Source organism: Cricetulus griseus (assembly GCF_003668045.3).
Source record: "Cricetulus griseus strain 17A/GY chromosome 1 unlocalized genomic scaffold, alternate assembly CriGri-PICRH-1.0 chr1_0, whole genome shotgun sequence".
Classification (NCBI taxonomy): domain Eukaryota; kingdom Metazoa; phylum Chordata; class Mammalia; order Rodentia; family Cricetidae; genus Cricetulus; species Cricetulus griseus.
In genome coordinates, this window is record NW_023276806.1 from 252,208,485 (window position 1) to 252,224,404 (window position 15,920).

At 35.9% G+C, this 15,920-nt stretch overlaps 1 protein-coding gene across 1 annotated transcript in view; it reads left to right on the plus strand.

The window, feature by feature from the left end:
* The window catches only part of Tbc1d5 (TBC1 domain family member 5), a 433,073-nt gene that overhangs the window by 137,311 nt on the left and 279,842 nt on the right, over positions 1-15,920 (plus strand).

Sequence of the window (15,920 nt, forward strand, 5' to 3'; positions counted from 1 at the left end):
TCTTGTATCTTGTTCTTCTTATAGAGGACGGGATTTGAATCAATTCTCATAGATGCCTCATGCATGTACTGCGGTAAACAGCTATAGAATTATATTATGAAATCAGCTATCCTCATGGGCAGTGTTTTTAGGTTGTTACTATGGTAACATTCCCATTTGTGATTTTTTTTTTTAATGTACTAAAAATTTGTAGTCATCAAATACTACCTTTGGCTTTTGATTCCTTGTATAAATACATCACTCTGCTACCTGTATGCTATTGGCTGGCAGCAGACACTGCACTTAACTGCATCCTGTAAGCTGTAGGCAGGGTTAGCAGGAACAGCAAAATGAAAGAAATGGGAACATTTTGTTAAGTTACATTTTAAGATTGTCCTGATGGTGCTGGTAAAAATTTAAATGTTTCTGAAGAAGAGTGAGAGCACTGCCAGTTATTCTCTGAGATGCTTTAATTTTTATAAGTATATGATAATGAAATTGGTTAGATATGGTAGCAGTAGGAGGTAAGGAGAACACTAGTCTGTCAACTAAATGGGTGCTAAATAACCAAAACAGAAGTAATGACCCTTCAGAGATTCAAGAGGCTCATTTTGCAATCTCTCTCTCTCTCTCTCTCTCTCCCTCCTACTCTCCTTCCCTCCCTCCCTCCATTTTAGCCTTGTTACCAGCTTTTTCGAGTATTTAAAAGTTGTCCTCTTTATTTCTCTTCTTATTATAAAATCAGACTGTAATATCTTATTGTTAATTTGGAATAGTCTATAATGTTCCCTTGTATCAATTGCTGCATTCTAGTAAAGATTCCTACTGTTTTTGTTTTGTTTTGCTTCTTAAAGCCCCCTGCTGCTGTTGATTACACCTAGATCTGCTACTGATTGGAACTGTTAAAAGGCAGAGATAATGTGGATGGTTGCTGAATCATTTAATTGTAGGACTAATAAGAAGCATTCTCTCTGGGACCCAACAGAAATAGCAACACTAGAATTTTATATATAAACTGACCAAAAATATTCTTTTGTACTTTAGTAATATTTAGCGTGGAAAATATTTGCTCAAAATAAAATAAGGAAATGCCAACAACCTGGTTTTATTCCTAAGGCATAGAACTGAATCTGATCAGAGGAAATGAAAATGTTAGAGAAAATTAATTTTAGCATGCTAGACTCTAGAAAACTATGTCTGTGAAACAGTTAATGCAGTGGTTGAGAGTATAAAAATGAAAGTGCTGAGGAAATTAATTAGAAATGATATATAAAATATAGACCTCTCCTGAGTAGCTTGCTTACATTTTTAGAACCCTTACCTAGGATTTCCATAATAAAAATTCTAGGATAACCATGTATGTGCTAAGAGGTACCCACAGGTAACAGTGTGTGCCTTATTTAAAACATGAGATAATTAGCACTTTGGTGGAATAAGCTTAGACTTACTTAAGGGACCATGGCTATGCTACTGTGTGTTTAATGATAACTTATGCTATTACTAATGTTCTTTCTGTTCATTGTAATTAATTACTTAAATAGCTTATCCTCCAAAAGTCTTTGTGAGTTGCTGCTAGGTGCAGTTTGTTTGAAGTTGTGCACATCTACAAATTGAATCAGAAAAAAAGCTAGTGTTAATTTTTGTTTCTCTTTTGTGTTTTTTTTTTTTTGGGGGGGGGAGAGTGTGGCACAGTGGGAGTTAGAAGGTAAATAAGTCCTTCAGATTTATCCTTGTTCTTGACCTTGCTGTGTAGCCCATGTTACTTCAGTTTCTTTAGCCACAAGATACTGGGATTATAGTGTGACATTGTGCATCTTACTCTTCATGTTCTTTTAAGTAATTTATTGAAATACTCTAATCAGAGAAAATACTTAAAAGATGCTGGATGGGAGAGGCTTGTGAGCAATCTGATGATGGTTTGAAGAGAAAAGGGGTTTTAGATATGTGCTAAAGACAAGTTAGCAAAGACTTTTTTTTTCTTCATTTTTTAATTTTTACTTAAATTAGAAACAGACCTGCTTCACATGTCAATCCTAGCTCCTCTCCCTTCCTCCCCCCTCCCCACCAACCTCTGCACTCCATCTCTCCTCTGCTACCCAGGGAGGATGAGGCCCTCCATGGGGGAAATCCCCAAAGTCTGTCATCATTTGGGGCAGGGCCAAGGCCCTATCCGATGCATCTAGGCTGACAGAACATCTCTCCACATGGAATGGGCTCCCAAAGTCTGTTCATACACCAGGGATAAATACTGTTCTACTACTAGAGGTCCCATAGATTGCCAAGGCCTCCCCACTGACACCCATGTTCAGGGGGGTCTGGATCAGTCCCATGCTGGCCTTTCAGACATTAGTCTGGAGTCTATGAGTTCCTCCATGTTCAGGTCAGCTGTTTATTTGGGTTTCACCAGCACGGTCTTGACCCCTTTGCTCTTCACTCCCCCATCTTTGCAACTGGATTCTAGGAGTTCAGTTTAGTGTTTAACTGAGAGTGTCTGCCACTGTTAAAATCAGCCACTGGATGAAGGCTCACTAGGGTGGCATTTAAGGTACTCATCAATCTCATTATCGGGGAAGGGCATATAAGGAAGCCTCTCCACTATTAGCAAAGACTCTGTAGATGGGATGGTGATAATAACGCAGTGGGAAAGGGTGGGTGTTTCATTTTTGTTGATGTCTTACTAAATATGCTATCCACCTTAACACAATGGAAATTTTACTGACATCTAATAAATATTCTTGCTTTTCTAAAATAATGAAGAATTGGGTGGTTGGTTGTTTCTCGTCTTGAGGCTGTACACAATAATCAGTCAGCAGTCTCACTGTGCAGCCCACGTTGATCTTTCTTGATCTCAGAAGGACCTTCTTGCCTCACAGCTTGCCTTGCTGTGCCTGGCTGCTCATTTAACTTTTGAGAAAGTAAAACAAGGAAGTTAAAATAGTAAAGCTTAGAGTGATATAACACAATATTACAAACTGGAATTGTTTTGGATAATAAATAGTCTTGAGATGAAGATTTTGCAGGATATGAGGCCTTCTGAAGTACATGTGGACGACTCTCTTCCAGGGTTTTCTTGATGACTCTTTTCTCCCTCTGTATAAGTACACAGTTTTCTATTTTATTAAAATACACCAAGTGATATTGGATTAGATCTTACCTTAGTAACATCACTTAAATTGGTTATCTTTGTAAATGCTGCCTCCCACTTTAGCTGTCCATTACCATATGATTGTGGCAACTCTAGCAGAGTTTGGTTTGCTTTGTCGGCCAAGATCTGGGGACATATACATTGAAAAACAAAGTGGGTGCAGCATTTGTTTCTTTTAATAAATGCTCCAGCATAATTTGCATCTCAGTTCATTGGCTTTCTTTTACAATTAATGTTGATAATTTTTGTACTCAATCATGGATTTCAGTTTCAATCTTGTGTCAGAAATGAGCTAAGATTGAAACATGGTTTAATCTCTTATTTTATCTCACTGTTTTATTCTACCAGGTTGGGAATAATCTAAATCATCTTACAGCTCCAGATATAAGTTCAAACTTGTTAAATCTTTTAAAAAATACCATTATCATCTAAACATGATGGAAAAATTTTGCTATAGCAGATGGGTTTTCATGTACAATATTGAGGAGATAGAAACTAATCTAAAACAGTTGTTTCTGGAATCTAGTCTTGAACCAGCATCTTGGCATTCTTAAAAAGTTTAAGAACTGAGATTTCTTGGGCCTCATTAGGATATTGAGAAATTCTAAGGGTGGTATCAAGGAATTTATTTTATTAAGATAATATATGACTCTGATGTACACCAGCTTTTGATACCTGTATACTAAAGGTATGAATATATGTCTGTATAGATACGTACACACATATGTAACTGTAGGGAGAGACCCTGATTACAAGTACTACTGACCAAATTTAATTGCTTTAAATAGCTAAGGTATGTAAAAGTTGTATTTCCTTCTTTTGTAATATTTTATTGGTTTTGTTTGATGCTAAAGTTTTGATTAGAAATGCCACATAAGTTATAACTTTATGCTTGTGAAAAAGATCATTATCCGTGTTGTTGGTTTAGTGTGTGCCATTCTTTAAATGCTTTACAAATGTAAAGGCAAACACAACTGTTGTGTTATTCTATATAATTGCTTCCCCACTACAAATTATGACATAAGACTTTGATGTTTTCAATTACTATTAGAATGTGTAAGTATTTCTGTAGTAGTACATTGTTTATTTGCTTGAGGCCAGGAAATCAGGTTCAGCTTGGGTAACCTATTGAGACCTTTGATGCAGCAAGTAAATGATGAAAAGAAAGAAAGTAATGAAAAAGAATGGACTATGAGGTTATGCCTGTTGACTTACAGAGCAGTGGCAAAGCACTTGATCATCATGCACAAGAACTTGGGTTTAACCCCAGCCCACACTACTACAAAGCAAAAGCAAAGGAAATAAATAACAAAATAATTAACAATTAATGCTGGAGATTAAAGCACAAATAATGATGACCATAAGACATTGATGATGGTCAAAAGGACATAAATAAATGAGAACACACCTATATTCATGAATTAGAGTACTAGCATTATTACTATTCAAGTTGATTTATAAATTTACTCCAATCCTTATGAAAATGCCAGTGGTGTTTTGTAAAAATAGAAAAAGCAAACAAATAAAAAATAAAAAAAATAGCAAAAGCATATATCACTTTTAGCACTTAGCAGTCTTAAGGCGTTCTGAATAGCCAAACTAACCTTGGAAAAATGAAGAAAAATTGGAGGATTGTGGTTTCCCATTGTCAAAAGTTTCTACTAAGTTGCAGTTATTAAAACTGTAGTACTTGCATAATGAGAGACCTGTAGACCAGTGAAATAGAGCAGAAGTGCCATGCTATATTTGCCAGTGGTTTCTTGAGTAGCAGAGAGGTTACTATTTGCCACTACAACATTGTCAGTCACTATAAAACTAGATGAGCACAGTGTAGCTATACATTATTGGCCTTAAAACACAAAATGGATAGACTTGAGTCATTATGTGACATAAAATAAGCTAGTTATGAAAAACCACATCAATTTTTACTAGACACAGTTCTTCCCTAAGATATAGGCATACTGCTGATTTCTATGGTTTGAGGAGGGGTTTATGGACAGTTATTATTTAATAAGTGTCAGCTTTATGGGGTTGAATTACTGAAGTATTTGCTGATTATTATATGAATATGTATAATACTGTTACATTACATACTTAGACAAAACATTAATTTCATAATGTATATTTGGCATGAAATTATATAGCAGTTACATATAACTTAATTTAAATCATTCCTAAATTACTTAAAATAACTAATTGAGTGTAATGCTCTGAAGCCAGTTGTTCCACTGTGTTGCTTGGAAATAATTATAGTAAAAGTTCTATATTTGTTTTATGCGAAGCCAAGTTTTATCCTCACAGATACCTTCTTTCTGGACTTTCTCAGTCTAGTGCAAAACTCATAAATACAAAAGCTGGATTGTGTGCATACTTGGAGATTTAGTGGCTACGTGTTGTGTATATTAGTTATACTTACGTATCTTCTGACAGAGTTTGTTGTTGACGCGTGTGCTTTTTAATGATGAAGCACTATGTAAGCATAGAAGTATTTGCAGTGACTGATCTACAGTAAGTGAGAAAAGCAATCAGAACTGTAGTGTCTTTTAGCCGCTTTTTGGAAAAACTCCTGAGTTTCTTCACTGGAGTTTTAATATGTTTGAATAACTTCTTACTGATTACATTGAATAGGATGACTGTTTCTCTACTAAACTGTATTATATCTACATGTATGCATTCATTACATGTTATTTTTTATATACATGGGGGAAAGCCTTTGAAATGATTTTGGTTAACTGTTAGTGTTTATATGGCAGCCTTTAAATATGGTGATTATTGGGATACTTAATACTCTTGTAGTTTAAGTATGTATGATTTGAATAACTGCAATGGTGGTTAATTAATTAAAACTCTAGTTTTTTTCACTTATCCTGTAGTGTATTTGTGTGTGTCAATTGAAAATTGAAAATTATATATATAATATATATAATATATATAGATATATATTATATACAGCAAGTTTCTGTGAGTGTGCTTTCAAAACACTCCATATCCTTTTTGTTTTTCTATATATTTTTTCTTGTTTTACATTCTTGTTAACCTAAAACTTCTTACTAAGCAAGTTTTTATTTTAATCTTTGGAAGCAGAATGTTTTCTTATGTAGTAATAGTGCTCTCTTTTTGCCAAAATGATGAGTGGAATTTTCTTTTCTAGGTCACAATAGATACCTCTGAAGAATGGCAGCATGTAGGCCCTTAAATATTTTTCTTTGAGGGACCCTATTTAGGTTAAGAATAAAATAGAAATAACCTTCTATAAGACCACCTTTGTTTACTTAGCTTTACTTACCTAAAGAAAAAACATTGAAACAATGATGTTGAATTGTTTATGGCTGGGCTGGGCATGGTAGTACATTTTTTAAATGTAAGCATTCTAGAATAAAGTCAGGCACATCTTTGTGAGTTCAAAACTAGCCTGGTCTACATAGTGAGTTCCAGAACAGCCAGAGCCACTCTCTCTTTCTCACTCTCCATCTCTCCCCCCTCTCTAACTCTTCCTCTGTCTCTCAAAATATGGAGGTTCCTTCAATTGCTATGCCTTCAGTTACATTTTAATTTATATCAATCTATGTCCCCTCATTGCTAGTTAATGACTGCCCTCAATTGATATTGAGTGGGTAACTGCATAGTGTATTAATTCCTTTAAAGTAAATTAGAATTTAGATTATTGGCTACTTACATGTAAATTCCTAATTTGAATGTTCATTAGGATTAGATTCTCACACTTAAGACATCAACATTGTCTTCTTTCTTTTCTGTCTTTTCTTTATCTTGTTAATGTAGGCAAGAAGCAGAAGTGTTAAAAGAAAAGCCAGTGTCATGTGGGAAGATAATGAAGTGAATATAGTTTGTTGCTGCAGATTTTTAAGTATTGCTAAAGCAATAGGCACAAAGAAAATGTACTAGTTTAATGTATTTTATCCATAATGATTTAATAAGAAGCAGATAGCAAACCTGCTTGCCATCCAGAGAATTATCTTTTTGTCTGTTAAATTCGTTTTCCACTAACGAAGAGACTATGGGCATTTTCACTTTATGGCATTCGATCTGTGATTAAATTTCCCATCCACATATCTGTTAGAAAAATTGTTTTAGTTCTGATTATGAACAATTTAATTCTGGGTAGTTATACTAATTTTACAATGAGGACCTTACTTAACACTTCAATGCCTAGTGTTTTGGCATATTGACCTATTTCTTTTTCTTTTTTTTCCTTTAAATTAGAAACAAGCTTGTTTTGCATGCCAATTCCAGTTCCCTCTCCTTCCCTCCTCCCCTGCCCTCTACCAGCCCCCCCCCAAACCATCCCCTTTCTGTTCCCCAGGGAGGGTGAGGTGTTCCATGGGGGATCTTAAAAGTCTGTCATATAATAAGGAGCAGTGCCTAGGTCCTCCCCAGTGTGTCTAGGCTGAGAGAGTACCCCTCTTTGTGGAATGGGCTCCCAAAGTCCATTCGTATCCTAGGGATAAATACTGATCTACTATCAGAGGCCCAATAGATTGCAGAGGCCTCCTCACTGATACCCATGTTCAGGGGCTCTGGGTCAGTCCTATGCTGGTTTCCAGCCATCAGTCTGGGGTCCATGAATTCCCCCTTGTTTAGGTCAGCTGTTTCTGGGGGTTTCACCAGCCTGGTCTTGACCCCTTTGCTCACCACTCCTTCCTCTCTGCAACTGGATTCCAGGAGTTCAGCTCAGTGTTTAGCTGTGGGTGTCTGCTTCTGCTTCCATCAGCCACTGGATGAAGGCTCTAGGATGGCATATAAGGTAGTCATCAATCTCATTATTGGAGAAGGGCATTTAGTTGGGGTCATCCTTGTAGATCTCTGAACTTTTTCCTAGTGCCAGATTTCTCTTTAAACCTATAATGGCTCCCTCTATTAAGATATCTCTTTCCTTGCTCTCCTCTATTCTTCCTGCAACTCAATCTTCCTCATCCCTCATGTCCTCTTCTCCCCCACTCTCTCTCTTAACTTTCTTTCCTCCTCCCTCGTGCTCCCAGTTTTTTTCAGGAGAACTTGTCCCTTTCCCCTTCTCCAGGGAACCATATATGTCTCTCTTAGGGTCCTCCTTGTTTTCTAGCTTCTCTAGTAGTGTAGATTGTAAACTGGTAATTCTTTGCTCTATTTCTAAAATCCATATATGAGTGAGTACTTACCATGTTTGTCTTTTTGTGATTGGGTTACCTCACTCAGGATGGTTTCTTCTAGTTCCATCTATTTGCCTGTGAATTTCAAGATTCCATTGTTTTTTCCTGCTGAGTAGTACTCCATTGTGTAAATGTACCACATTTTCTCCATCCATTCTTCAGTTGAGGGGCATCTAGGTTGCTTCCAGGTTCTGGCTATTAGAAACAACACTGCTATGAACATAGTTGAGCAGGTGTCCCTCAAACTACAGGTGTATCTCAAACTACAGGTGTATTCTATCATATCTGTCTTTGCATTTGTAAATATGATAGTGAACTGCCCTCCTAAAACTTTTTCACATCCTTAATCTGGCTCATTTAAAACGTTTCATGCATATTTTTATACATTTTGTATTTTCTAACTTATATTTTGCAACCTTATCAGCAAACAACTGTATTTAAATTGAATTTCTTTGTGAGTATGTTACTGGCTCTATATACACACATACATTCAACATGTAAGCACTTAATGTACATATGTATGTATGGCATTCACATTCCTGTGTATTACCTGTTTGCCCCTTTATTCATATATTTAACTCTTGTAGATTTGTCTCACATATTTTCTGTAATGGAGACTGTTATCTTGTTTATGCAGGAGAAGGTTGAGATGATCTAAGGAGCAGTGTATATCACTATTTTCTCCTTTCCCTTCTACCTCTCTCCTTCTTATCCCTCACCCTCACCCCTTTTAGTTGTTTTTTCCTCCCTCTTCATACTTTGTATGTGTTTTTGTGCTGTGGTTTATTCGAAGGGTAAAAGCTATTGCATTATTTAAGATTTTCCACCCCAACTCATAGAGCTAATTTTTGCTCTCTGTGGACAAGTGTCTTGCCCTTTAATTTGTACAATATAGGTCTTTGTAAATTGGACAGTACTATTTAAATGTAAGTCTTTATTAGTAATAATTTTCATTTCGTATTATATTTGCACCATTTTTTCTGTTCCCATGGTAGGCAGGTTACTTTTTACTAACTGCAAGAATGACCTAAATGTCAGCTATGGTTTTTATCTGATCAATCATAAACCAGATTTACTCTTCCTCTTTTCTTTATTGTATTGATAGAAAAGAATCATATTTCAGTTGATAGTTTCAGATCTTATCCTTAATTAAAACTATTTTATCTCCTCTCCTCATCTGTTCTCTTAATCATCTCCCTTTTCTTATCTTTCTAGTTTATAACTATAATTAGCTAGCATTAACAGGAAATGTTTACTTTAAAGTAAATTATTCTGAACATTTACTTTGCTTATCAAAGGTTAGATCAGGTTGTCGTTTGAACTGGTAATTAAATGCAGCCTAATATCTTTTCACATATATAAGCACTATATATAAGGCCATTCCCTTCATTCTGTGTATTTTATGATCTTCTAAGATGACATTTTAAAAAAGAATTTTGTGTTTTGAGGAAACAAATCTAGTCACCTAGTTTGTTATTTCATGGGAAAATGTTAAGAGGTTGGGTTGAAATAAATAGTATATTTCAGTGTCCATGGACTATTGTAGTGACAGTTTTCACCAAGTGATATGAAAAGTTAAAGTCTTGTCTATTAAGTTTGCATCTGGATGAGGATTAGTGCTGTGATACTTGGCAATAGTAGGATCTTCGGTGTACATATGAGTGGTTTTGCTTATATTTTTATGATACTTACTGAAAATAGTAGTTATCTCAAAATCTGTATCTCAAATAATGTAACTCCAAGGCAAGTATAATGCCTATTCTTCTATAGTGTATTAAATTTTAATGGTTAATTGAACATCTTTTTTCATGTTCTTCTATGCAAGTGATGAATAAAACAAGTGCTCTGTTCTTGAAAAACATAGGTTAATGAAAACAAATCATTTTATTCATGGTTTTTACACTTTAAATGGACTTATACAAGAGTTTAGTGTTATGAGCATTAGGGGAGAAGTTGAGGAAAGAGGAGTTTCTAGCTGATTATTTCTTAATAAAAATTTTTATTTAAATCTTTTTCCTTTTACATACCAACCCCAATTCCCCATTCTCTCCCCTTCTCCTACCCCTTACCTCTTCATCTTCACAGCCCTCATATACTCTTCAGAATCAGTAAAGCCTTCCTTGGGGAGTCCACAAAGTCTGGGATTTAGGTAGGACCAAGTCTCCCCCCCACACCCTAATTAAGGATGAACAAGGTCTTCCACCATTGGGAATTCGCTCCAAAAAGCCAGTTTATGTCTCTTGGATAGATCCGGGTGCCATTACCAGGGTCCTCCACAACAAATCAAGTCTAAATGTCACCCACATTCATAGGGCCTAGTTCAGTTCCATGCAGGTTCCTAGCCTGTCAATCTATAGTCCATGAATTTCCACTAGACCAGATGTTACTCTGAAATATTTTCTCTTATTCTTGAAATGCAGGCTTTTTTTCTTTCCATAAAATATAAAGATACTTGGGAATTCCAGTTGTTAACTTTTCCCACATCAACCTTATTAATTTGGTAGATTTTAATTATTACTTTATGGAGTGTCTTTTATTTTTACATGGTCTTTGTATTTTATTTGTGTGATATTTGAAGTATGAAGCATGCCTATTTCATAATAATTTGTGACATTACTAGTTTCTCAGAAATTTTTCTGAAAACTTAAACTTTTAAAGCTGAATAAAAGTGTTGTAAAATTTTTCTCTTACTGAACTGGTACATTCAGGAGCTAACTCGAAGCCCAAACAGGAAGTACATTTTTGTTTTTTTTTCCTCAAGTACATTTGATTGACTCACCGGATTAGTAAAATGCACACATTTCAGAAAACCTTTTTTTTCCTTCTTTTCATCTTTTCTAATTTTAGTAGGAGGTGTGTATGTGTCTATACGAGCATGCTCAAGTGAATGCATGTATGTCCATGTAAGTGTGAGTGTGTGTGCATGTGTGCAAGCACACACCTGCTTACCTATATGCCTGCCTGTCTTTGTTGATGCTAAAAGGTTTTGGTTCACAAGGATCCTTTGCAATGGTCTGTTTGCTTTTCTGGTCTCTGTAATTACTCCAGTGCATGTACTCACATCTGAATAGTGAGAGCTTGGAGACTCAGGTGATAAAGAGCATGTGACATTTGTCTTTCTGGGTCTAGGTTACCTCACTCAATAGGATTTTTTTTTCAACTTTTGCCCATTTATCTGCAAATTTTATATTTTTTCTTATACCTGAATAGTATTCCATAGTGTATAAATACCACACTTTTCATTATCCATTCATCAGTTGTAGGGCATTAATGTTGTTTCCATTTCTTAGCTATTGTGAGTAGAACAGCAATGAACACGGCTTAGCTAGTATCTGAGGAGTATGGCATCTAGTCCTTTGGACATATGCCAAGGAATAGTTATAGCTGGGCTTATGGTAGATATATTTTAGCTTTCTGATAGTATTCTGTAATAATTTCCATAGTGGCTATACCAGTTTGCAGTTACACAAACAGTAAATGAGGGTTCCCTTTCCTCCAAGGCTATTCTTCCCTTTGTTGTCAGCTGCTTTACTTGTTTTGTTGATGTTTACCTTTCTGATTGGAGTAAGGTGAAATCTTGAAGTTGTTTGAATTTGCATTCCTCTAATTGCTGGAAGGGATGAACAGTATTTGAGATGTTTCCTAGCTTTTTTGTTCATTTTTCTTCCTCCTCCTCTTTTGAGAATGCACTGCTTATGCTTAGGCCCTATCCCCATGTTTGAGTAGGTACTTTTATTTTTTATAGTGTGTTTCTTTGCTTTTTGAGCTCTCTCTCTCTCTCTCTCTCTCTCCTCTCTCTCTCTCTCCTCTCTCTCTCTCTCTCTCTCTCTCCCTCTCTCTCACCCTCTCTCTCTCTCACCCTCCCTCCCTCCCTCCCTCCCTCCTTTGAAATGTGTGCTGTCAGAAGATCAGAAGATTCTCTTCCAGTCTTCAGGCTTCTGCGTTTCCTGGTTATTTTGTTTCTTTTTCTGTGCAGAGGCTTTTTTTTTTGGAAAGATGTAGTCTTAATCAGGTACTGCCTGATGTAGATGGAAGTTTCTATCCCACCTGGTCCCATAGCCACTTATTAAACTGTGTTAGTATGGGAGGAATCCACAGCTTTTCATATTCTGTGGGAAAAAAAAAGCAGAACCTCTTTTCCAAAGTACATGTCCTTAGACTTAAATTTTGAAGTCAAGGCACTTTCAAAATATATAGGTTGTGTTAATTCAGCAGCATTTATGGTCTTTTATCAGCTGTTGCTCCTTCCTCACCAGTCATATAATTCAAAGACAGCACAATCACAAACCTTACCCAGACTCTCCGTGAATTTCTATTTCTACATAGCTTTTTATATTATTATTATTACTCTATTTTTTATTTTTTTATTTTTTAAGACAGGGTTTCTCTGTGTAATTTTGGCTGTCCTGGAACTCACTGTGTTGACCAGGCTGGCCTTGAAATAGCACAGAGATCCACCTGCCTCTGCCTCTGGAGTTCTGGGATTAAAGATGTGCGCCACCACACCCAGCCACTATATTTTTTAAGGACTTTCTCTATCCTTTTTCTTTTCTCTCCCATGCCTACGTATATTTGTAAACACTGTAAACCTTTTGGAGGGTTTCTCCATCTGAATTAGTCTTTACTATATATCTCTATCCTTTTCTGACCATCTGCTAAACAGCATGGCTAGAATTGAAGCAGAGGTTTTGGCTGCTGGTTCCAGCAGTTAGGCTTCACACCTCGGTGGGGTATGTTTACTGCCAGCTCTGGGACCTTTGCTTACTGCCTAGGCTCTAATCTATGCTGCTTTCAGGCAGCTTGTAGTACAATGCCCAAAAAACCTTTTTTGTCTGTATGAGTAAAAGGTAAATCTGCCATGCAGTGTGCTGTACAGCTTGGAGACAGCCTCTGTCTACTGAAGTGGGAATCCACTATGCTGTGGTAAAGCTGGATTGCAACACTGTCTTTGCACCATGGCATACATGAGACTGTGAGACTAGAGAGCCCAATGTGGCTCACTTTCTGTGCATTCAGAACCTTTTAAGCTTTTGTCAGGTTTTCTTTAATCCAGCCTCAAAACTACTTTCTCCACTCAAATTACCTTTTGTTTTTGTGTGCGTGTGTTGTTTTTGGTACTTTTTTTGTTGTTGTTAAGGTGTCTATTGTGGTTTGAATAGGAATGGCCCTCATATGCTGGTAGATGTGAATGCTTGATCACCAGGTAGTGGCACTGTTAAGAGGTGTGGCCTCATAAGAGGAAGTGTGTCAGTGGGCTTTGAGGTTGCAATTGCTCAAGCCAGGCCCACTGGATCTCTATTCTTGTTATTTGCCAATCAGAGTGTAGAACTCTCAGCTACTTTGTCCAGCACCATGTCTGCCTGCTTGTTGCCGTGCTCCCATGACAACACTGAACTAATCCTCTGAACCTGTAAGGGAGCTCTACTTACATGCTTCCCTTTATAAGAGTTGCTAACACAATTATCATCAGAGAGACTTCATCCATCAGCTGACAGAAACAGAAGCAGACCACAGTCAAACATTAGGCTGAGTTCAGGAATGCTACAGAAGGGGAGAAAGGATTGTAGGAGGCAGAGCTCATAGGGGCTCACAGAGACTCAGGCAGCAACCAGGGAGCCTGCATGGGACTGACTTAGGCACACTGCTTATATGTAACAGTTGTGTAGCTTGGTAGTTGGTCCTCTTGTGGGATTCCTAACAGTGGGAACAGGGGTTGTCTCTGACCCTATTCCTCATACTGCCTTGCCTTGCCCAGCCTTAATACATGGGAAGGTGCTTAGTCTTACTGCAACTTGATATGCCATGTTTTGTTGATACTCATGAGAGACCTGTCCTCTCCTAAACCAGAGACAAGAGGAGAGAATTGGGTGGGAACAGGGGTGGGGTGATGAGAAGGACTGGGCAGAGAGGAGGTAGGGGAAACTAAGACAACTATGATGACATAAGTGCTTCTGCTCTTCTGATATCCTGTAAGTGTGGACTATAGACATGCCCCGTGTTGCAAGCTTCTGTCCTTCATCTTTGGAATCATATCAGGATATTATGACATTTTCTTATAAAGATAACTTGATACTTTAAAATGCTCAGAGTTTATATAGTTATAGCAGGGTACTATGTATGGCTTTATAAGTTTGAATGCTGGAAGGCCAAGTATATTACTATTTAATAGAATAAACATTTTAGTCTTATTACAAGTCTCTTATATACTATATATTCCTTATACATCTTGCTTTTAATATTTTATTCTAATAGTATAAAAATTATAAGACTCCAATGTATCTTGACAGTGTTCTTGATATAGAAAGTCATTATAGTTCTATAACTGATATTAGACAACACTTTATATTTCAAGTTTATGGTTGATAGAAATGAGTTGCAGTGTTTTACTAATGGGTAATAATGTTGAATGACATGTATTCAGACAAATGCTTTTATATATAATTTATTTGGCATTGTAAGTACATTTATCTTGTGAGAATCAGACCCCCTAATGTCAAATGAAGTATTTTATAAAAGTTTGGAGTAAATAAATGATAAAACTGCTTCAGTATACAATCTAACAATATTAAATATTAAGACTTAAAATGATCAATTTTAATACTTAATTAACCTATTTAAAGTCCATGTGACTGTCCTGCATTAAAGATTGAAAGAAATTTAAAATAGGACTTCATACATTTTATCTTGTTGTCTTTGTAATTGATATTTTGAAGAAAATTGTTTTCAACCAGAAAACCATTTCTAACTTAAAAAGGTATTTTTATCTCATTTGTACAATGTGTTCAAAATGTTCCATAGTTTTACCTTTTAAATATGAAAATGAATCTTCTAAGCTGTGTCAAAGATGCATTCTGTTAAAGCCAATATGTCATATTTTAGGTTCAATACACATCAAAGTGAATGTATTCTACCAGTTTTGCTGTCTTCTTCCTGTTTGTTACAAAGTTCCAAAGTCTTGTATGGTTTTCTCCTCTTTACCTTTTTTTTATTTTTATTTTTGTGTGTTAAGGAATACCACTTTCTCTCTTCAGTGTTTAGTTTAATTATTTTTTAGTTTGCCATCAGTTAAGAATTCAAATTAATGAATAATGCTTATATGCACTTTAAAAATATGTATGTTTTTAGAAGGACACAATTCACAATGCTCATTCTAAGTAAGTATTATAAGCAGTGAAGAATGAACACAAGTTCTAGCAAGTGAAATTTCACAGTCAATAATATTAGTTTAGTAGAACTTCTGTTTATATGATGCTACTTTAAAGGAGCACATGCTATTCAACACATTCTACCCATGCCTGCAATTGGAACTAGAGTACTTTCTTTACACAAAAATTGCAATGTGTTTGATATACTTTAAATCCCAACCATCGGGACCTTTCAAATAGTCATTGTGCTGTAAGTTTTGTTTTAGTGTATAAAACTTTTCAGATACATACTTTCATATTTAGATTTAATATTTTAAGAACCAGACTTCTGAAAATTGTATACCTGCCTTTCAGATTAATTTTAGATTATGAATGATAATTACAGCCTAATATGTCTGCTCATTTTACTAGGATGGCTTCAAAGTGTTACAGTAAAACCAGTCTCAAGGTTTTTAATTTTGTGTTTTACATAGCATAAAAAATTGTAAGCTAATAAGAATAACTATG